This window comes from Lolium perenne, chromosome 2 (genome assembly GCF_019359855.2).
Source record: "Lolium perenne isolate Kyuss_39 chromosome 2, Kyuss_2.0, whole genome shotgun sequence".
In the NCBI taxonomy this organism is placed as follows: Eukaryota; Viridiplantae; Streptophyta; class Magnoliopsida; order Poales; family Poaceae; genus Lolium; species Lolium perenne.
The window spans coordinates 265192372-265215773 of record NC_067245.2 but is presented as its reverse complement, the minus strand read 5'-3'; the positions used below and the strand labels follow the sequence as shown (position 1 = coordinate 265215773).

Sequence of the window (23402 nt, the reverse complement as noted above, 5' to 3'; positions counted from 1 at the left end):
TTGCCAACACGCCAAATGACGCCTATTTTCAACAGTTCTAAACCATATGAAATGGCAGACCAGGTGGATGAAGGGTTACCAGTGAAAACTGTATCAATCAGGTTACCATGAGGATAGTACCTCGCCTTAAGGACACGAGCACACAGACTGTCAGGGCAAGCTATTAGTCTCCAGGCTTGGCGAGCAAGAAGAGCTTGATTATAGATGTGCATGTCACGAAAACCTAAGCCCCCTTGAGATTTTGTACGCATCAATTTTGGCCAACCAATCCAGTGTGTTTTCCGCTTGCCGTTCTCTGAAATTTCGAATCAAACGAGTAAGCTCATCACACAGTGATATGGTAACTGTAGTAGTATTTAAAGTGCAAACATTTTGTCGAAACCTATCAACATTAAATAATCTAGTTTCGAAGATCTTGACACGAAGAACTCAATGATGAAAACCATTCTCAATTAGGACGAACTGTTGACACTTGTCAATCATACCATGCGCCACATGGAAAAAATGTACCACACATCATGGGATGGGAGATCCTACCAAAATTCTCAGTGTGACACTTATTAATCATACCACGTGCCACATGCCAAAAAAAATATAGAGAACTAGCTAGTAATTACGAAATCTAGCCTTTTTCTAGTGATTTCATAATCTGCATCAATACATTTTTTTTTCCTTTGCCTAATGCTTGTTGGATACAAGCAAAGAAATGGTCTCCTATTCCCTGCCTTAAGCAGCATGGAACGCTCCTGCTTAAATGGGCTGCATTTATTCTGTGGCCAATTATAAACATGTGGGTTTTTTTCGTTTTTTCTTTTGTGTTTCATGTTTTGTTTTTTTACTCCTCCATCCAAAAATAAGTGTCTCAATTTTTTTTAATACGGATATACCGACCTCTAAGATGTGCCTAGATATATCCATATCTAAACAAAACTAATAAGACACTTATTTTTAGATGGAGGTAGTATTTTTGTTTACTATTTTCAGGAAAAAATACTGACCATACACAGCATCGGACAAGCCTTTAGAAGTACGTATATTGTATAGCACGTATTCGGTACAGATACAGTCACACTGAGCTGCCATTACATACTTGTTTTCTACGTCCACATAAACATCGACTAAATTAACGGGCCAACAGGGGAGAACTATACGCGGCTGCGCCTCCTCCTCATCGGCGCTCTTGCCCTTATTTCAGTTCGTAGTAGTAGTAGCAGCACTGTGCTACCATAGCATAATACGTGTTGATTTATGATTAGTAGTTAACGGTCGACTGGTACGTGGCGCCGGCGTTCCACCCGGCGGGGATGACGTTGCTGGCAACGAGCTTGTTGCCAGAGCTGGAAGTCAGGCGGAGGGAGAGCGGCGCCTGCAGTGCGGAGTCGGCGTTGAACTTCCAAACAGCGCCCCACGAGTGCTGCATCGGCGCCCACGCAGCCCCGGCGCCGCTTTGCATGAGCTCGACGGCCGAGAGGTCGCCGTCGCCGTTCTGGTACTGGATGAGCACGGCGAAGTACTGCGGGTTGGAGCCGGCGTCCACGATGAAGGTCAGCTTCGCTCCAGCCCAGTTGCACTGCACGCTGCACCACGTGAACACAGAGAGTTAACGGACTGTATATATCGGATGCGTGAGCGGTGAGGCGCATGTGGCATGTACGTGTCCTGGCCGTTTCGAGCGGCACACGGCGAGAGTGCGGCTAGCTACGTGCATTCATGCGTGCGTAAGTATATACGTACCGGGTGAACTGGATTTGGAGGACGCCGGCGCCGCGCAGCTGGTCGGCCTGGCCGGGCTTCGCCATGGCACCGAACGCCGTCCCGCTGAGGTCGAAGTGCGGCTCATTCAGGCAAGGGCCGCCGGGGCACTCGTCCGTGATCACCACAGTCACGGGGTTACTAGAGCAGGCAGCGTTACCAGAGCACTTCACCTGCATACATACACAGCCAAAATGTCATGAAAACGACACGGCACTACACGTTTTTTTTTCGAAATGGGGAGTGAAACCCCGGCTTCTCACTACAGGAATCGCGGTAGATGCCGACGGCATTCGACCCTCGGCGTAGCACGCGCTTGCCCTCGGCGTACGATACGCCGACGGGCCCCCTCGGCGTAGCTCCTCGGGGAAGATAGGCCTCGGCAGAGCACACGCGGCCCTCGGCGTAGAGGCCGCCGTCGGCGTAGCCGCAGAGGGCCGACGGCTGGAACCGCTCGTCGGCGTCGCAACCCTCGGCGTAGCACGGTGACCGGCGCCGTCCGGCTAACGTCCGTTTGGGCTACGCCGAGCGTCGCCCCGTCGGCGTATGGAGGCACGTGGCGCCTCCTGGCCGCTTCTACGCGGACGCTACGCCGAGGGGCGCCCCGTCGGCGTACGGAGGCGCGTGGCGCGGCCTGGGCGTCCCTGGGCGACGGTACGCCGAGGGCCTCCCCGTCGGGGTACCTCCACACGTGGCGCGGCCTGGGCGTCCCTGGGCGACGGTACGCCGAGGGCCTCCCCGTCGGGGTACCTCCACACGTGGCGCGGCCTGGGCGTCCCTGGGCGGCGGCGCTACGCCGAGGGCCTCACCGTCGGGGTAGGGGGTGCAATTTGGTCCATTTCTGGACGCGTGGCGCGCCCTGGTGGATCCTGGGAGCTACCCCGAGGGTAGACCCGTCGGCGTAGAGGGTGCAATTTGGTTCATTTTTTTCGTTTTTTGCTGTTTCGCGCGTTTTCCAGATTTGACAGGATACACAAGCACATATAATTCACATGAAATTCATAGGCATGAAGTGCAAATACATATAACATCAAGTGCATACATAGTGTCATAGTACCATAGGTTGCATACATAGTGTCATAGTGACATGGGATGCATACATAGTGCCATAGTGTGCATACATGCATGGTGCCATAGTGTCGATAAGAGATACAATGCGACAACTAGAGGAGCTCGTCGCCGCTAGACACCGGCCCGGGCCGATTCCTTCCGGTAGAAGCTGCGGAAGAACCACCGGGAGAAGGACCGGGAGAAGTACCGGGAGAAGTACCGGGTGTAGCACCGGGAGAAGGACCACCATGATGAACCGGTGTGATCTCCCTCCCACCACCCTGGTTTCCGGAACATCCCGTTCCCTACACACATGTTCCCGAGATGTTAGCAATTTGCGAGGCAAAGGAAAGCCGTAGTATTCGGTTTGGCGAAGAACTTACCGTTGTTCTCCCATAGTACTCCGCAGCGAAATTTTCCTTCGATGGCATGTTTGGCGCCGGCCCCGGAAAGGGAGGCATCGGCCCTAAATCCACTGTCTGTCCAGTTTGATTGGCCACCATCGACGCCTGCAAGATAGTTTACATGTCAGTCTTTGAAGAAATGAAGCATCAAACTAGGGGAAAGTGGGACTTGTCATCATTTGCGAAAACAAAGGTTGGAACTTACATGTATATATGCCATGTACTCCATGAACTGCTGCTGGTGCTGGTTGAAGGCCACCTGATATTCTTGATGAGCGACCACGTAGGCCGCCTCGAAGTCAGGCTACAATTTCACAAATTCATGTCTCGTTAGCACTTAGCAATGTATGAACGAAAGTCGGAAAGAGGATGGAAATGAGGGAAACTTACGTCGTATGCGGGTTGTTGCCGAGCCCGGCGACGAGGCGGGAGAGGGGGGCTGTCCTTGGTGAGTCCCGCCTTGAGACGCGTGAAGGTCGTGGTGAGGGTATGCTTGACGGCCTTGTTCAGCATGGCGAGACGGCCATGCGGCAACCCTCCGGACGACAGGACCAACGACTCCTCGTCGACCTCCGCGCTCATGGGGTCATCCACCTCCGGGTGACGATGCCTCACCATCTCGCAGTAGTTCTCGACGTCCTCGGCGTAGGTGCCGAAGTACTCAGGGAGCGAGGGCTGAGGCTGCGAGAGATCGGGCTTCTTAAGCCGCATCTTGTTGTATATCTCGAGGTCAGACATCTCCTCCTCGGGTCCTAACGCGGCCCTCTGCATCGCGAAAGGAAATGTTGTGAGTACCAACTTTGAACCTGAAGGAAAATAAAATGTATACATACCGTCTTCCCCTTGTAGCGCTCGTAGCTGAGGTTTCCCCCACAGTGTGTGCCACCGTCGCCTCGGTTCTCCGCGTTCCGCCTCGCCACGGCTGCAAAGTCCTCGTCCATCTTGAGCCACCTCGTCCTAACCATCTCCTCCCATGCCTCGGCATGCGGCTCGGCCCAATCGGGGATAACCTGAAAATGCAATACTCAACTCAATCTAATGCAATTGCAACTTAGTAGCAATGTAGAATCTCATTGACATTTTACTCACCGACATGTAGTCCTCCACCGTCATCTCGTACTCGGCCTTAGCATTCTTACCGACAATGTCCGGCTTATGGACCCTCTCGCCTCTCTCTGCCCAGAAGTGACCCGCGGACGTGATCCTTTGGTTGTACCACACCTGCGGTGTCAACCTCTCACAAGTCGCCCGCAAAGTCCTGTTCGCGGCCGCCTCCTCAACCTCGGGCGCCACACGATAAAAACACTTCAATCATGCAAAAAACAATTGTGAGATTCATGAGTTAGAACATTGGGGTCATCAAATATGAACGAAGCTCGAGAAAATATGTCTTACCCAAAACTTTCTCATCACGGCCTCAGCAGCCGTCGGGAAGCCTACGCCAGGGGCACTCTCGTAGTCCGTCCAAGTAGTGGCTAGCTTCATCTCGCCAGCTGGGACAGTGCCGAGGGGATAGTACTTGCCCGGCCAGAACTTCCTAAGCAAAGCTCCAATCATGCTGCTAGGCAGGCGCCCCTTGACCCCCGGAGGAAATATCCAATTGCTGCACATGAAAATCAAACATTAGCACATGAAAATCAAACATTAGTACTTGAAAATCGAAATTGCCAAATTAGTACACTTACTCAGGTCCTGCAGGAATAATAAGGGTCTTCGCCTCATGGGTCTTAGGCTCCTTCCTCTCGTCGGGGACTCTCGCTTCCCCACGAATCTTCAGTGCCTTCGGCCGCCCATCCTCCTCCGGAGTCTCAAACCCGCGGCTAGAGTCCTCCTCGGCTCTAGACTCCGTCTCCGCCTCCTCTCTAGACGTCCCCTCCAAAAAGAACCCGGAAGCAACGTCGCCTGAAGCCGAGGGTGGTGGCTCAAAGTCCGGTCCTCCCCAGCCACCTCCACCTCCACCTCCACCTCCACCTCCACCTCCACCTCCTCCCAAGCCACCTCCAGCTCCACCACCTCGTCCCCGTCCTCGTCCTCGTCCTCGTCCTCCTCCTCCTACCGCAAAGTCCTCGTAACGCGGATTGCGACGCGGTTCCCTCTCACTCCTTCTAACATTGTTCTTGCGTTGTTGCATCTTCTTAAGCAAGCTCGACGAGTCCTCCTTGCCGCCGCTCATATTGTTCAATCACCTGCATTGAGAAAGAGAAAACAATTAAGAAGCATGTTGAAAAATATATAAATAGTAAGCATAAAGACACTAAACAATTAAGAAGCATGTTCAAGAATATATAAATACTAAGCATAAAGATACTAAACAATAAAGAAGCATGTTGAAAAAAATATAAATACTAAGCATAAAGATACTAAACAAATAAGAAGCATGTTGAAATATAAACACATAAAAGACCCTCACCAGCCGTCATCAATCTCATCGTCAATCTCATTTTGTTTCTCCTTGCCACTATCACTATCACTATCTTTTGAGTAGTAAGTTAGATTTTGATAGACGGGTGGAGGCTCATCATCGCTATCATCTTCCACTTGTAACTTCTCGAGCATATCTATGTCCTTTAGATCCACCACTGACTCACCACGAGTTTCTGCATCGTTCATGAGGTCCTCTTCAAGAACACATTCTAACTCAAAGTGCCCGAAGTCCTCTTCCTCTTGATAGAAAATTCCCTCGTATGTTACAGGGTCAATGTTGTTGTAATCGTCCTCAGAGGGAATCGGTAGGTTACCATGTGGCGATACCTGGAACACGACTTCCCAGCCGTTGAGGGCCGCTTTCTGGCATGGGTACGGCAAATAATAAACTTGCTTGGCTTGGTGAGCAACAATATAGACATCGGCTCCGGTATAGGTGGTGGAAGGCTTAACTTCAACTAACCCAATGGACTTGGTAATTCTCTGTCCACCTCTTGGGTCGAACCAATGACACTTGAACACAACGAGATTGAGTTGTTTGTTTGTACGGTTGAAGGTCAGCTCGTATACATTCTCTAACCTCCCGTAGTAATCAAAGGTATCGGATCCTTTAGTGAAGACACCAGTATTTATCGTTTTTGGATTCGCCCGGCCCTTCTGGTGTGTCTGTATGGAATCGAAACCCATTCACGTCATACTTCTCATACTTCATGACGTCACGGTTACAACCTTGGGAAACACATCTCAACTCATCTGTCATCTCAACGTTTGCATCAGCTCCCTACAAGCACGGTTCAAATTTGTTGTGTGCATTAGTTACGTGGAATAACAGGGACAAGTCACATATTGGTAGGTAAGAGGGACAGCTTAGACATTACTTTTTTCATGAACCAAGACACAAAGTTTATTTTTACTTCGGGAGCACCCTCTTTCAGTAGAGTCTCCAACTCCGCGCCCGTGGGATCGCGCGGAAGCCACCACTGTTCATCCGTGAATTCGCTGAAAGGATACAATAAGCATTAGACCGAGTTGAGTGTAGGTGATCGAAACTAGATACAATAAGCATTACACCATGTTACCTAATGAAATCGTGACCGCCATCGTCGTCGTCCCCCCACCACTTCCTTCATGTTCATAAGCACATAGAGCATTATGCAATCCTTCTCTTCCCTCTCCAATCTATATTTTTGTCCTTTACCAGCCTTGCCACCGGGACATTGGAATAGTTGAAGCTTGGGGTCATTCATGGGCACGTCGACATTGTAACGAGAGACCGGGTTATGCAGAGTGGGAACTTCATCAGGATAGTACGTTGTTGCGGCATCTGCCATCTCCCGAAGGCACGTTGCCTCAGCTATGCATGCTTCAATCTTGGCTTTGTTTCCAGTTATCTTCCGAATATACTTGAACTCTCTCTCAATACAAAACTGCCACCGAAACTGCACTGGGCCACCCAAGAGTGCCTCGTTTGCGAGGTGCACAATGAGATGTGCCATCGGAGTAAAGAAGCCTGGCGGAAAGATCATCTCCAAATTGCATAGCAACTCCGGCACTTGAACTTGCAGCTTCTCAATAACCTTAGGACATATCTGCTTAGCACAGAGCGTGCGGAAGAAATGGCTCAACTCCGCGAGCACTCGCCATATTTTCTCGGGGAGATACCCTCGAAGCATCACCGGCATCAGCCGCTCAATCCATATATGATAGTCGTGACTCTTGAGCCCGGTGACTTTTCCCGTCGAAAGATTGACTCCCTTGCTCATATTCGAACAATAACCATCAGGGAACATCACAACGTATTTTAGCCACTTGAATGCCTCCTTCTTTTGGATGGAATCAAGGCAGAAGTCGGCGTGCGGCTTGAACCAATTCTTTCGACGGCCAGTAGGACGTTGCATGTGTAATTTCTTCCTATCACAGAGCTTCTCAACATCGACTCTAGCCTTGACATTATCCTTTGACTTCCCGGGAATGTTTAGGCACGTGTGAAATAAGGACTCCGCGACATTCTTTACGGTGTGCATCACATCGATGTTATGGGGAAGTTCGAGGTCCTTGTAATACTCGAGCTTCGTTAAGGCTGCCTCGTGAGTCCAGTTGTGCGTTACACCATATCCCTCAAATTGATGGCCAGCTTCCGATGCCGCTGGCACGAGAGCACGTAGCTCGGCATCAACAGCTATACCATCGAACTTTGGCACCTCTGTTACTTCATGCACAACTTTGCCTTTCTTGAAGTTCTTTTTGTCTTCTCTGAACGGATGCCTCCGTTTGAGGTACTGCCGATTCGTGTCAAACGCAACATACTTGCGACCCTTATTTAGCCAAAGGAACTCAAGTCGATGCCTGCACACTGGGCATGGCCATTTACCAGCTGTACACCATCCGCATGTTAGGGCGTACCCGGGCATGTCATGCATGGTATACTGCAACCAAACTTTCATGCAGAAGTTTGTCTTCGATGCTCGGTCGTACGTCAACGTCCCGTGGTGCCAAGAGTGGTTCAAATCTTCCACAATCGGCTGCATGTAGACACTCAAGTTCTTCCCCGGGTAATGGGGCCCTGGAATGATCAGCGATAGAAACATGGTCTTCCTCGTCATTAGGACTCCGGGAGGGAGATTGAGCGGAATTACAAACACGGGCCAACAACTGTAATTGGAATTCGACATACCATATGGATTGAAGCCATCTGTAGCTATCGCAATTCTGACATTCCGAGCATCTGCTGCCATATGGGGGTATTTTCTATCAAAGTTCTTCCATGCATTGCCATCAGATGGATGTCCCATCTTCGTCCGCCCCTGATTGTCCTTTATTCGAGTCCCCATCTTGTGCCACGTCATCTGTTTGGCGGTCTCCTCAGTCAAGTAAAGCCGCTGGATTCTTTTTATGAATGGGAGATACCGAAGAATCGACTTTGCGATCATTGACTGCCTCACCTGACCATCCTTTCCCGTTACCTCTTCATACCTAGAGGCCTTACAAATGGGACAGTACTTGTCCTCTGCAAACTGTTTCCAGAAGAGAACACAGCCATTTTCACAACAGTCTATCCTTTGATAATCCATGTTGAGCGCCGACATGAGTTGCCTCGTCTCGTGCAGGCTTTTAGGCAGACAATGCCCTTTGGGCAACATGTTACCAGTTGTTTTCAGACTTGCTTCGAAGCCGTCACGGGTGGTGTTGTACCGGGTCTTGTCGGCTAGACACTGGGAGATGGCATCGAGCTGAGAAATCTCGGCGCCATCGTACAGAGGCGTCTTAGCAGCGGCTATCATATCATAGAAGGCCTTCACGGCTGGCTCTGGTTCCTCCGGTTCTGGAGGTTCCTCCGGTTCTGGCGGTTCCTCCCGTGAAGGTGGCGACTCTGGCATGTGGGCATCGACAAGATCATCTAGAAAGTCTCTAACCCCATCGTACTCATTGCCATTGAGCCGCTGCCGCATCACCTCACCTCTGTCACGTTCGTGCTCATCAAAGTCGATCTGCGTGACGTAACGAGGCATATACCCATATTGCAGAAGGTGTTTAAACATGTCATCCTTTCCACGACGGTGATGCTTCAAGCAACGATTGCACGGGCAAAGTGGCTGAACCTTCTGTTTTGTACCACGCGCCAACTCCTTCACTAAATGCCAAGTCTTCCTTATCCATTCATCTGTTTTATTAGTCGCACTAACACGGCCGGTGTACATCCATCCATTATCAGCCATCCTCTGCTCTATTGGAAGCCAAACGACAAGCATAGCATTTATATCAAATAGGAAAATGCATTATATTTTAATTTTTTTAACAGGCAAAATGAATGCATCAACCTACATCTCTACTAGGTGGGCTCCTAGCAGCCGCCGGATCCGTAGATTGAGTACGTTCTCCATGCTCTACCCCGGTCCGAGTCAGGATTTCGGCAGCACCTCCCCGCTGCTCTCCCGATACACGTCTCGCCAAAAAGACAAGAGGATGTGCATCCGGAGAACAACGGTGAGGCGCTGCCGAAATCCTGACTCGGACCGGAGCAGAGCATGGAGAACGTACCCAACTACGGATCCGCCGACTGTCCCGTAAATGCCGCAAGCGTTACGGTTGAAAATATGCCGACCACTAATGCATATTTATCCGCGTAACGCTTGAGGACGGGAAGTGACACCTAGGTGACGCAACTTGACTTGGAAAATGAATCTAGTGACATAAATAAAATGCGGAGAAGAAGTTGGAAATTTTGCTCACCCTCGGCTGTAGAGGAAGTAGTCGAACAATCGAGTGTCGATGTCGGCGGCCGTCGAGAAGCGCGTCAAGATCCGGGATCGTCACGCCGGGGTGCTCAAGACGAGGCGGTCACGGCCTGGCCTATTACAAATACATATTATTAGAAGAAATTCACATTTGCATTTCTATTTACATTATTAAACATAGCATTTCAATTTCAACTACGCGTTTCTATTTCTTTCCAAATGTCCCTGTTACAACAATTTGCAGTTCTATTTTCCCAGAGAGTTTGCTCTCGCAGGTTATCGGAAAAGGGAAAGCTTGTCGGGCCTTTCTACTGAGTTTTTTTTTTCTCATCGATATATATTCCATTTGAGTTCAAAGGTGTTCCGAGATCTACCGCCTCCAGCATTTTCGTGGCAGGTGAAAAGTACAGACATGAAAACTATGGCTCATGAGCTAACTCGTCAAAACATTCCTGCAGAAAATACTACTGCTTGCTGCTGCTTATACAAAACAAAAACTAAAACAGTAAAATGCTACTCCATCTCCATGGATCGATAAAGGATAAAACTACGGGCATCTTCCAGACCAAGTTGCAGAAGGGGAACTAACTAAAACAGAGCAATGCGAAATCGAATCGGATCCGAACCGTCTGAGCCGGAGAGGGGCGGGACTCACCGCGGAGCCGGCGCGCGCGACGGGGGCTCGGACGCTCGTCGCTTCTGCCCCGGCGGCGGTGAAGTCTTCGCGGGGCCGCGTCGCCGTCGCGGGTCGGCCGGGGAGGACGGGGACGGGAGGAGGGCAGGGAGGAGCGGCGGTGGCGGGCTGCGGGAGGAGGGCGGTGGGGCGAGGAGGGCGGCGTCGGGAGGAGGGCGGCGTCGGGCAGAGGCGGCGGCGCGCGCGTCGGCTGCGGTGGCGGGCACGAGGTGGTGACGCGAGGAGGCGGGGGCCGAGAGGAGGCGGGCCGGAGGCGGCGACGGGAGGAGGGTCTGGGGCCGAGGAAGCGGCGGCGGGAGGAGGGGGCGGCGCGGGGCTCAGGCGGCGGCGGCGCGGGGCTCAGGCGGCGGCGCGCGGCTCGGGCGGGAGAAAAATGAGAAGTGGGCGCGGTGGAGGAAAATGCGCAGCCGACCAGGTGAAAATGAGAAATGGGGATCTACGCCGAGGGCCACCCTCGGCTTAGCCGGGCCGACCAGGTGGACCCTGGGGTTAATGCTAGGGTTTGGCTACGCCGAGGGCCACCCTCGGCATAGTTTTTTTTTTTTTTTTTTATTTTTTTTTTCATTCTATTTTCTAACTATAATATACTAGTATATATTATATTAGGTCTACCCTTTGACCTAATATGCTAGGATTACCTTTTTTACCACGTCGACATTGAATTGAATGCGCGGTCTACCCTTTGACCGACCTCCATCGGCGGTGCCCCCGTTACTTTACTCTGCCTTTTTAGGACACATAAAATGACGCCACGCGGCTCCGCTCGATTTTTTGGCTCCGTTTGCTTTGCCAACTGCGCAAAACGGGGCCGCCGGGACATGCGGTATGGCCGTACCGGGCGCGCGCGTGCACCCGTCCGCCAACGCGCGAAACGGAAAACATTTAGCACATAAAATAACGCGTCCTAGACCTAAAAACATTTTTCCCTCCATTTATTGAGCGAAGGAAAGTGTCGCCCCAGTTCAAATCCGGACAGTTTCCAGCGGATTCGGCGGGGCACCGCAGGAAGCGGGTGGGATTCCCAGATGGCTTCCGCGCGCATATGGCATGTGATAGGTGGTGCGTAGGAGGTATCCTACCGCCGCGCGGAGGTCCCGCGCGATACTGAAATGCGCACCATGTAGCTGCTTCACAAAAGAAAGCCCTTCCGGCACCCCGAAAATGGAAAAACCATCGCCCGTGGTTCGGATTGGAAATCCGCGACCGGGGCCTTGCTTCCCATCCTAAGGCCCACGCACGTGCCAAATATGGCCTCGTTCCGACAAACTATGTGGTGAAACGGGCCGTTTCCTACTCATTTCCCCTAAAAGCCATAGAACTCCGGACGAGATAGCCCTGTTCGTGAAGGGTTCTCCAAGATAATTGCCGTATCCCAGTTCCGTCTTTTGCAGTGGTTACTAGGACACATAAAATGACGCCACGCGGCTCCGCTCGATTTTTTGGCTCCGTTTGCTTTGCCAACTGCGCAAAACGGGGCCGCCGGGACATGCGGTATGGCCGTACCGGGCGCGCGCGTGCACCCGTCCGCCAACGCGCGAAACGGAAAACATTTAGCACATAAAATGACGTGTCCTAGACCTAAAAACATTTTTCCCTCCATTTATTGAGCGAAGGAAAGTGTCGCCCCAGTTCAAATCCGGACAGTTTCCAGCGGATTCGGCGGGGCACCGCAGGAAGCGGGTGGGATTCCCAGATGGCTTCCGCGCGCATATGGCATGTGATAGGTGGTGCGTAGGAGGTATCCTACCGCCGTGCGGAGGTCCCGCGCGATACTGAAATGCGCACCATGTAGCTGCTTCACAAAAAAGCCCTTCCTGGCACCCCGAAAATGGAAAAACCGTCGCCGTGGTTCGGATTGGAAATCCGCGACCGGGGCCTTGCTTCCCATCCTAAGGCCCACGCACGTGCCAAATATGGCCTCGTTCCGACAAACTATGTGGTGAAACGGGCCGTTTCCTACTCATTTCCCCTAAAAGCCATAGAACTCCGGACGAGATAGCCCTGTTCGTGAAGGGTTCTCCAAGATAATTGCCGTATCCCAGTTCCGTCTTTTGCAGTGGTTACTAGGACACATAAAATGACGCCACGCGGCTCCGCTCGATTTTTGGCTCCGTTTGCTTTGCCAAGCTAGCAAAACGGGGCCGCCGGGACATGCGGTATGGCCGTACCGGGCGCGCGCGTGCACCCGTCCGCCAACGCGCGAAACGGAAAACATTTAGCACATAAAATGACGCGTCCTAGACCTAAAAACATTTTTCCCTCCATTTATTGAGCGAAGGAAAGTGTCGCCCCGGTTCAAATCCGGACGGTTTCAGCGGATTCGGCGGGGCACCGCAGAAGCGGGTGGGATTCCCGAGATGGCTTCCGCGCGCATATGGCATGTGATAGGTGGTGCGTAGGAGGTATCCTACCGCCGTGCGGAGGTCCCGCGCGATCTTGAAATGCGCACCATGTAGGCGCTTCACAAAAGAAAGCCCTTCCGCACCCGAAAATGGAAAAACCGTCGCCCGTGGTTCGGATTGGAAATCCGCGACCGGGGCCTTGCTTCCCATCCTAAGGCCCACGCACGTGCCAAATATGGCCTCGTTCGACAAACTATGTGGTGAAACGGGCCGTTTCCTACTCATTTCCCCTAAAAGCCATAGAACTCCGGACGAGATAGCCCTGTTCGTGAAGGGTTCTCCAAGATAATTGCCGTATCCCAGTTCCGTCTTTTGCAGTGGTTACTAGGACACATAAAATGACGCCACGCGGCTCCGCTCGATTTTTGGCTCCGTTTGCTTTGCCAACTGCGCAAAACGGGGCCGCCGGGACATGCGGTATGGCCGTACGGAGCGCCGCGCGTGCACCCGTCCGCCAACGCGCGAAACGGAAAACATTTAGCACATAAAATGACGCGTCCTAGACCTAAAAACATTTTTCCCTCCATTTATTGAGCGAAGGAAAGTGTCGCCCGGTTCAAATCCGGACGGTTTCAGCCGGATTCGGCGGGGCACCGCAGAAGCGGGTGGGATTCCCAGATGGCTTCCGCGCGCATATGGCATGTGATAGGTGGTGCGTAGGAGGTATCCTACCGCCGCGCGGAGGTCCCGCGCGATACTGAAATGCGCACCATGTAGCTGCTTCACAAAAGAAAGCCCTTCCGGCACCCCGAAAATGGAAAAACCGTCGCTCGTGGTTCGGATTGGAAATCCGCGACCGGGGCCTTGCTTCCCATCCTAAGGCCCACGCACGTGCCAAATATGGCCTCGTTCCGACAAACTATGTGGTGAAACGGGCCGTTTCCTACTCATTTCCCCTAAAAGCCATAGAACTCCGGACGAGATAGCCCCTGCTTCGTGAAGGGTTCTCCAAGATAATTGCCGTATCCCGATTCCGTCTTTTGCGTGGTTACTAGGACACATAAAATGACGCCACGCGGCTCCGCTCGATTTTGGCTCCGTTTGCTTTGCCAATCACGCAAACGGGGCCGCCGGGACATGCGGTATGGCCGCACGGGCGCGCGCGTGCACCCGTCCGCCAACGCGCGAAACGGAAAACATTTAGCACATAAAATGACGTGTCCTAGACCTAAAAACATTTTTCCCTCCATTTATTGAGCGAAGGAAAGTGTCGCCCCAGTTCAAATCCGGACAGTTTCCAGCGGATTCGGCGAGGCACCGCAGAAGCGGGTGGGATTCCCGGATGGCTTCCGCGCGCATATGGCATGTGATAGGTGGTGCGTAGGAGGTATCCTACCGCCGTGCGGAGGTCCCGCGCGATCTTGAAATGCGCACCATGTAGCTGCTTCACAAAAAAAGCCCTTCCTAAGCACCCCGAAAATGGAAAAACCGTCGCCCATGGTTCGGATTGGAAATCCGCGACCGGGGCCTTGCTTCCCATCCTAAGGCCCACGCACGTGCCAAATATGGCCTCGTTCCGACAAACTATGTGGTGAAACGGGCCGTTTCCTACTCATTTCCCTAAAAGCCATAGAACTCCGAACAGAGATAGCCCTGTTCGTGAAGGGTTCTCCAAGATAATTGCCGTATCCCAGTTCCGTCTTTTGCGGTGGTTACTAGGACACATAAAATGACGCCACGCGGCTCCGCTCGATTTTTGGCTCCGTTTGCTTTGCCAACTGCGCAAAACGGGCCGCCGGGACATGCGGTATGGCCGTGCGGGCGCGCGCGTGCACCCGTGCGCCAACGCGCGAAACGGAAAACATTTAGCACATAAAATGACGCGTCCTAGACCTAAAAACATTTTTCCCTCCATTTATTGAGCGAAGGAAAGTGTCGCCCAGTTCAAATCCGGACGGTTTCCGTGATTCGGCGGGGCACCGCAGAAGCGGGTGGGATTCCCGGATGGCTTCCGCGCGCATATGGCATGTGATAGGTGGTGCGTAGGAGGTATCCTACCGTGCGCGGAGGTCCCGCGCGATCGAAATGCGCACCATGTAGCTGCTTCACAAAAGAAAGCCCTTCCGGCACCCCGAAAATGGAAAAACCGTCGCCCGTGGTTCGGATTGGAAATCCGCGACCGGGGCCTTGCTTCCCATCCTAAGGCCCACGCACGTGCCAAATATGGCCTCGTTCCGACAAACTATGTGGTGAAACGGGCCGTTTCCTACTCATTTCCCCTAAAAGCCATAGAACTCCGGACGAGATAGCCCTGTTCGTGAAGGGTTCTCCAAGATAATTGCCGTATCCCAGTTCCGTCTTTTGCAGTGGTTACTAGGACACATAAAATGACGCCACGCGGCTCCGCTCGATTTTTTGGCTCCGTTTGCTTTGTCAACTGCGCAAAACGGGGCCGCCGGGACATGCGGTATGGCCGTACGGCGCGCGCGTGCACCCGTCCGCCAACGCGCGAAACGGAAAACATTTAGCACATAAAATGACGCGTCCTAGACCTAAAAACATTTTTCCCTCCATTTATTGAGCGAAGGAAAGTGTCGCCCCAGTTCAAATCCGGACAGTTTCCAGCGGATTCGGCGGGGCACCGCAGGAAGCGGGTGGGATTCCCAGATGGCTTCCGCGCGCATATGGCATGTGATAGGTGGTGCGTAGGAGGTATCCTACCGCCGCGCGGAGGTCCCGCGCGATACTGAAATGCGCACCATGTAGCTGCTTCACAAAAGAAAGCCCTTCCGGCACCCCGAAAATGGAAAAACCGTCGCCCGTGGTTCGGATTGGAAATCCGCGACCGGGGCCTTGCTTCCCATCCTAAGGCCCACGCACGTGCCAAATATGGCCTCGTTCCGACAAACTATGTGGTGAAACGGGCCGTTTCCTACTCATTTCCCCTAAAAGCCATAGAACTCCTGACGAGATAGCCCTGTTCGTGAAGGGTTCTCCAAGATAATTGCCGTATCCCAGTTCCGTCTTTTGCAGTGGTTACTAGGACACATAAAATGACGCCACGCGGCTCCGCTCGATTTTTTTGGCTCCGTTTGCTTTGCCAACTGCGCAAAACGGGGGTCACGGACATGCGGTATGGCCGTACGGCGCGCGCGTGCACCCGTCCGCCAACGCGCGAAACGGAAAACATTTAGCACATAAAATGACGTGTCCTAGACCTAAAAACATTTTTCCCTCCATTTATTGAGCGAAGGAAAGTGTCGCCCCAGTTCAAATCCGGACAGTTTCAGCCGGATTCGGCGAGGGCACCGCAGAAGCGGGTGGGATTCCCGGATGGCTTCCGCGCGCATATGGCATGTGATAGGTGGTGCGTAGGAGGTATCCTACCGCCGCGCGGAGGTCCCGCGCGATCTTGAAATGCGCACCATGTAGCTGCTTCACAAAAAAAGCCCTTCCGCACCGAAAATGGAACAACCGTCGCCCGTGGTTCGGATTGGAAATCCGCGACCAGGGCCTTGCTTCCCTTCCTAAGGCCCACGCACGTGCCAAATATGGCCTCGTTCCGACAAACTATGTGGTGAAACGGGCCGTTTCCTACTCATTTCCCCTAAAAGCCATATAACTACTGACGAGATAGCCCTGTTCGGGAAGTGTTCTCCGAGATCATTGCCGTCTCCCAGTTGCGTCTTTTGCGGTGGTTACTAGGACACATAAAATGACGCCACGCGGCTCCGCTCGATTTTTGGCTCCGTTTGCTTTGCCAACTGCGCAAAACGGGGCCGCCGGGACATGCGGTATGGCCGCACCGGCGCGCGCGTGCACCCGTCCGCCAACGCGCGAAACGGAAAACATTTAGCACATAAAATGACGCGTCCTAGACCTAAAAACATTTTTCCCTCCATTTATTGAGCGAAGGAAAGTGTCGCCCCGGTTCAAATCCGGACAGTTTCCGGGATTCGGCGGGCACCGCAGAAGCGGGTGGGATTCCCAGATGGCTTCCGCGCGCATATGGCATGTGATAGGTGGTGCGTAGGAGGTATCCTACCGCCGCGCGGAGGTCCCGCGCGATACTGAAATGCGCACCATGTAGCTGCTTCACAAAAGAAAGCCCTTCCGGCACCCCGAAAATGGAAAAACCGTCGCCCGTGGTTCGGATTGGAAATCCGCGACCGGGGCCTTGCTTCCCATCCTAAGGCCCACGCACGTGCCAAATATGGCCTCGTTCCGACAAACTATGTGGTGAAACGGGCCGTTTCCTACTCATTTCCTAAAAGCCATAGAACTCCTGACGAGATAGCCCCTGTTCGTGAAGGGTTCTCCAAGATAATTGCCGTATCCCAGTTCCGTCTTTTGCGGTGGTTACTAGGACACATAAAATGACGCCACGCGGCTCCGCTCGATTTTTGGCTCCGTTTGCTTTGCCAACCGCGAACAACGGCGCCCCCGGGACATGCGGTAGCGCCGTACCGCGCGCGCGCGTGCAACCCTCCGCCAACGCGAGAAACTCAAAACATTTAGCACATACAATGACGCGTCCTAGACCTAAAAACACTTTTCCCTCCACTTATTGAGCGAAGGAAAGTGTCGCCCCGGTTCAAATCGGACAGTTTCCGGCGGATTCGGGCGGGCACCGCAGAAGCGGGGGGGAGTCCCAGATGGCTTCCTCGCTCATATGGCATGTGATAGGTGCTGCGTTGGTGGTATACTAGCGCCGCGCGGAGGTCCCGCGCGATATTTAAATGCGCACAATGTAGCTGATTCACAAAAGAAAGCCCTTCCGGCACCCGAAAATGGAAAAACCGTCGCCCGTGGTTCGGATTGGAAATCCGCGACCGGGCCTTGCTTCCCATCCTAAGGCCCACGCACGTGCCAAATATGGCCTCGTTCCGACAAACTATGTGGTGAAACGGGCCGTTTCCTACTCATTTCCCTAAAAGCCATAGAACTCCTGGACGAGATAGCCCGTTCGTGAAGGGTTCTCAAAGATAATTGCCGTATCCCGATTCCGTCTTTTGCGGTGGGTACTAGGACACATAAAATGACGCCACGCGGCTCCGCTCGATTTTTTGGCTCCGTTTGCTTTGCCAACTGCGCAACAACGGGGCCGCGGGACATGCGGTATGGCCGTGCACCGGCGCGCGCGCGTGCACCCGTCCGCCAACGCGCGAAACGGAAAACATTTAGCACATAAAATGACGCGTCCTAGACCTAAAAACATTTTTCCCTCCATTTATTGAGCGAAGGAAAGTGTCGCCCCGATTCAAATCCGGACGGTTTCAATGATTCGGCGGGCACCGCAGAAGCGGGTGGGATTCCCAGATGGCTTCCGCGCGCATATGGCATGTGATAGGTGGTGCGTAGGAGGTATCCTACCGCGCGCGGAGGTCCCGCGCGCGATACTGAAATGCGCACCATGTAGCTGCTTCACAAAAGAAAGCCCTTCCGCACCCGAAAATGGAAAAACCGTCGCCCGTGGTTCGGATTGGAAATCCGCGACCGGGGCCTTGCTTCCCATCCTAAGGCCCACGCACGTGCCAAATATGGCCTCGTTCCGACAAACTATGTGGTGAAACGGGCCGTTTCCTACTGATTTCCCCCCACAGCCATAGATATCCGGACGAGATAGCCCTGTTCGTGAAGGGTTCTCCAAGATAATTGCCGTATCCCAGTTCCGTCTTTTGCGGTGGTTACTAGGACACATAAAATGACGCCACGCGGCTCCGCTCGATTTTGGCTCCGTTTGCTTTGCCAACTGCGCAAAACGGGCCGCCGGGACATGCGGTATGGCCGTACGGCGCGCGCGTGCACCCGTCCGCCAACGCGCGAAACGGAAAACATTTAGCACATAAAATGACGCGTCCTAGACCTAAAAACATTTTTCCCTCCATTTATTGAGCGAAGGAAAGTGTCGCCCCGGATTCAAATCCGGACGGTTTCCACCGGATTCGGCGGGGCACCGCAGAAGCGGGTGGGATTCCCGGATGGCTTCCGCGCGCATATGGCATGTGATAGGTGGTGCGTAGGAGGTATCCTACCGCCGCGCGGAGGTCCCGCGCGATACTGAAATGCGCACCATGTAGCCGCTTCACAAAAGAAAGCCCTTCCGCACCCCGAAAATGGAAAAACCGTCGCCGTGGTTCGGATTGGAAATCCGCGACCGGGCCTTGCTTCCCATCCTAAGGCCCACGCACGTGCCAAATATGGCCTCGTTCCGACAAACTATGTGGTGAAACGGGCCGTTTCCTACTCATTTCCCTAAAAGCCATAGAACTCCGGACGAGATAGCCCTGTTCGTGAAGGGTTCTCAGAGATAATTGCCGTATCCCGATTCCGTCTTTTGCGGTGGTTACTAGGACACATAAAATGACGCCACGCGGCTCCGCTCGATTTTTGGCTCCGTTTGCTTTGCCAACTGCGCAAAACGGGGCCGCGGGACATGCGGTATGGCCGTGCAGGCGCGCGCGTGCACCCGTCCGCCAACGCGCGAAACGGAAAACATTTAGCACATAAAATGACGCGTCCTAGACCTAAAAACATTTTTCCCTCCATTTATTGAGCGAAGGAAAGTGTCGCCCAGTTCAAATCCGGACAGCTTTCAGCGGATTCGGCGAGCACCGCAGAAGCGGGTGGGATTCCCGGATGGCTTCCGCGCGCATATGGCATGTGATAGGTGGTGCGTAGGAGGTATCCTACCGCCGCGCGAGAGGTCCCGCGCGATACTCGAAATGCGCACCATGTAGCTGCTTCACAAAAGAAAGCCCTTCCGGCACCCGAAAATGGAAAAACCGTCGCCGTGGTTCGGATTGGAAATCCGCGGACCGGGCCTTGCTTCCCATCCTAAGGCCCACGCACGTGCCAAATATGGCCTCGTTCGACAAACTATGTGGTGAAACGGGCCGTTTCCTACTCATTTCCCCTAAAAGCCATAGAACTCGGACGAGATAGCCCTGTTCGTGAAGGGTTCTCCAAGATAATTGCCGTATCCCAGTTCCGTCTTTTGCGGTGGTTACTAGGACACATAAAATGACGCCACGCGGCTCCGCTCGATTTTGGCTCCGTTTGCTTTGCCAATCGCGCAAAACGGGGCCAACGGGACATGCGGTATGGCCGTACCGGCGCGCGCGTGCACCCGTCCGCCAACGCAGCGAAACGGAAAACATTTAGCACATAAAATGACGCGTCACACTTGTACATATATGTTAGGGGCAGATGCAAGTTTTCCAACAATTTCGACGCTCCGGTGATCTCGTATCTTGGGAAACCCTAGGGCGGGGACCCCGTAGATCTACCCCTATAGCTTTCTCCGTGCGAGAGTTTACCAATGTAATTTTTTACTTGTTTTGGTTTATTTAGGACATATGTACATGGAAACCATAGGTTGGGCATACTTTACCATAAAATAGGCTCCATTTTAGCCGTGGCGAGTTTCCACATACGGATCCTGGATTTTACCAAGTGTTAGCCCATGTATGCGGAAATCGTCAACAACGGGTACATCCAAGGTTAGCCAAACCTTACATCACACTTGTACACATATGTTATGGGCATATGCAAGTTTTCCAAATGATTCCGACGATCCGATAGTCTGTATCTTGGGAAACCCTAGGGCGGGGACCCCGCAGATCTACCCCTATAGCTTTTTCCGTGCGAGGGTTTACCAATGGATTTTTTTATTTTCTTTGCTTTGTTTAGGACATATGCACATGGAAACCATAGGTTTGGAATAAAATAGGCCACAGATGAGCCGTAGCAGGAGTTTCCACATACAAATCCTGGATTTTACCAAGTGTCGGCCCATGTATGCGGAAATCGTCAACGCGGGGTACATGCAAGGTTAGACAAACCTTACATCACACTTGTACACATATGTTAGGGACAAATGCAAGTTTTCAAGCGATTCCGACGCTCCGGTGATCTGTATCTTGGGAAACCCTAGGGCGGGGACCCTGCAGATCTACCCCTATAGCTTTCTCCGTGCGAGGGTTTACCAATGGATTTTTTTATTTGCTTTGCTTTGTTTAGGACATATGCACATGGAAACCATAGGTTTGGAATGAAATAGGCCCCGGATGAGCCGTAGCAGGAGTTTCCACATACAAATCCTGGATTTTACCAAGTGTCGGCCCATGTATGCGGAAATCGTCAACGCGGGGTACATGCAAGGTTAGACAAACCTTACATCACACTTGTACACATATGTTAGGGACAAATGCAAGTTTTCGCGCGATTCCGACGCTCCGGTGATCTGTATCTTGGGAAACCCTAGGCCGGGGACCTTGCAGATCTACCCCTATAGCTTTTTTCGTGCGATTCCGACGCTCCGGTGATCTGTATCACCAATGGATTTTTTTAATTTCTTTGCTTTGTTTAGGACATATGCACATGGAAACCATAGGTTTGGAATGAAATAGGCCCCGGATGAGCCGTAGCAGGAGTTTCCACATACAAATCCTGGATTTTACCAAGTGTCGGCCCATGTATGCGGAAATCGTCAACGGGGTCCTTGCAAGGTTAGACAACCCTTACATCCCACTTGTACACATCTGTTAGGGACAAATGCAAGTTTTCGCGCGATTCCGACGCTCCGGTGATCTGTATCTTGGGAAACCCTAGGCCGGGGACCTTGCAGATCTACCCCTATAGCTTTTTTCGTGCGATTCCGACGCTCCGGTGATCTGTATCACCAATGGATTTTTTTAATTTCTTTGATTTGTTTAGGACATATGCACATGGAAACCATAGGTTTGGAATGAAATAGGCCCCGGATGAGCCGTAGCAGGAGTTTCCAGCGATTCGGACGCTCCGGTGGTTTGTATCTAGGGAAACCCTAGGGGGCGGGGACCCCGCAAATCTACCCCTAGGGTTAGGGTTAGGGTTAGAGTTAGGGTTAGCAATGGACTTTTTTCCTTTGTTTTAGGTCATGTGGTGGCAAGTATGGATCCATGCTATCTAAGGTTTTCCTCCGGTTCACCCCACCGGTGAGTTCTGCCCTATACGTCCAGGACATGCCTAAGTGCCGTCAGCGCATGTGCGTGTAGCCGAAAGACCCCGGGGGTACAACATTAGACAAACAACACCACACCATGCTGGTGGTGGTGTTTTGTTGGAGAAGAACACATGGGTATATATAGGGAGGCGAGGGGCTGAAACGGCGAGAAAAGTCAAGCGGAGAAAATGGCGGGAAAAATTGGCGGGAAAGATTGGGCGGGAGAAATGGGCGGGAAAAAGGAAAAAAAAGATGGATGCTAAGCCGACGGTGCCCCTCGGCATAGGCTAGACAGCTGACGTCATTTTGGCGGGAGGGGCGGGAGGATTCGGCGGGAGAAATTGGCTTCAGCTACGCCGACGGTGGCCCTCGGCATAGGCTTCACGCCGTCAAGGTCCAGTTAGGGCATGGCCGCGGGGCGATGGGACGGGGTCGCACCCTCAACCTATGCCGAGGGCCGCCGATACGCCGAGGGCCACCCTCGGCATAGCGTGTCATACGCCGAGGGGCGCTATACGCCGAGGGGCGCTTCGAGCAGCTGGGCTGACCGGGCAGTACGCCGACGGCCCCGACATTTGGCCGTCGGCGTACGCCACGGCCGTCGGCGCAGCGCGCCATTCCTGTAGTGTCTGCATCATGATGATGCACACGACCTTTTATTAAACAAAATATGTGAGTACAAAGTTTAAAACATCTCAGCCATCGCCAAGCGTTGATACAAAAATCAACCAGCGAAAGAAAACAAATAAAAACGGACTACGCCTCATTGTATCCGTCTATTGTGTTGCCAGCCAGCCTACACGTGTGTTAGCATGCATGCCAGGATCAGTTCAGTATGTATAACCAGTGAAATACCTGGTAGCAAGAGCCACAGCCCATGCCTGAGTTGTACAGGGAAGGGCCGCCGGCGGCGATCATGGACGAGAATGGTGGCAGGTCGACGGCACCCCCTTGTACCCACATGCACCACCTACGTACGTATAAGAACAAGACGTGAGAAATATGCATGGATCGATGATTCAATTCGTGTATCATTATGCAAAGACTGTATGCATTAAGCAACAGCTACGTATATATACCATCACTCCCGGCGCCAGTAGCGGCGCCGTACCATGTAGCGCCGGCGTCAGACCAACTTGAGAGCTTACGGTGAAACTCGATGGATGAGCACGGATGGATAAGCAACGCGAGAACAGCTATGGCGATGAAGGGCAGGATCTGAAACCTGGAAGCCATAGCTAACGTTGCCAGGAACCTCAATGTAGGATGGATAGTACTGTGTGGGCTCTGCAAGGGTTGGGAGGAGACAGGTAGATGTAGAATGGTGTGATCTATGTGGATGGAATGTTGCTCTATTTATAGGCGGCAGAACGGTGGCCTGTGACTCCCTGAGCATCGAGATGCATGCATATGGCACATGGCTTAAGGTCAAACATGTATACATTTACTTAACCATCTAACAGTAGCACTTAGTAGATAGGGGCGTCCTTTGTGTGCAGTTCACTTGTCCGATCC

The 23402-nt window shown here is 52.7% G+C and overlaps 1 pseudogene; it reads right to left on the bottom strand.

Moving 5' to 3' along the window:
- Nucleotides 1–1014: 1014 nt before the first annotated feature.
- LOC127335851 (expansin-B18-like) lies at nucleotides 1015–23198 on the bottom strand (annotated as a pseudogene).
- Nucleotides 23199–23402: the final 204 nt, after the last annotated feature.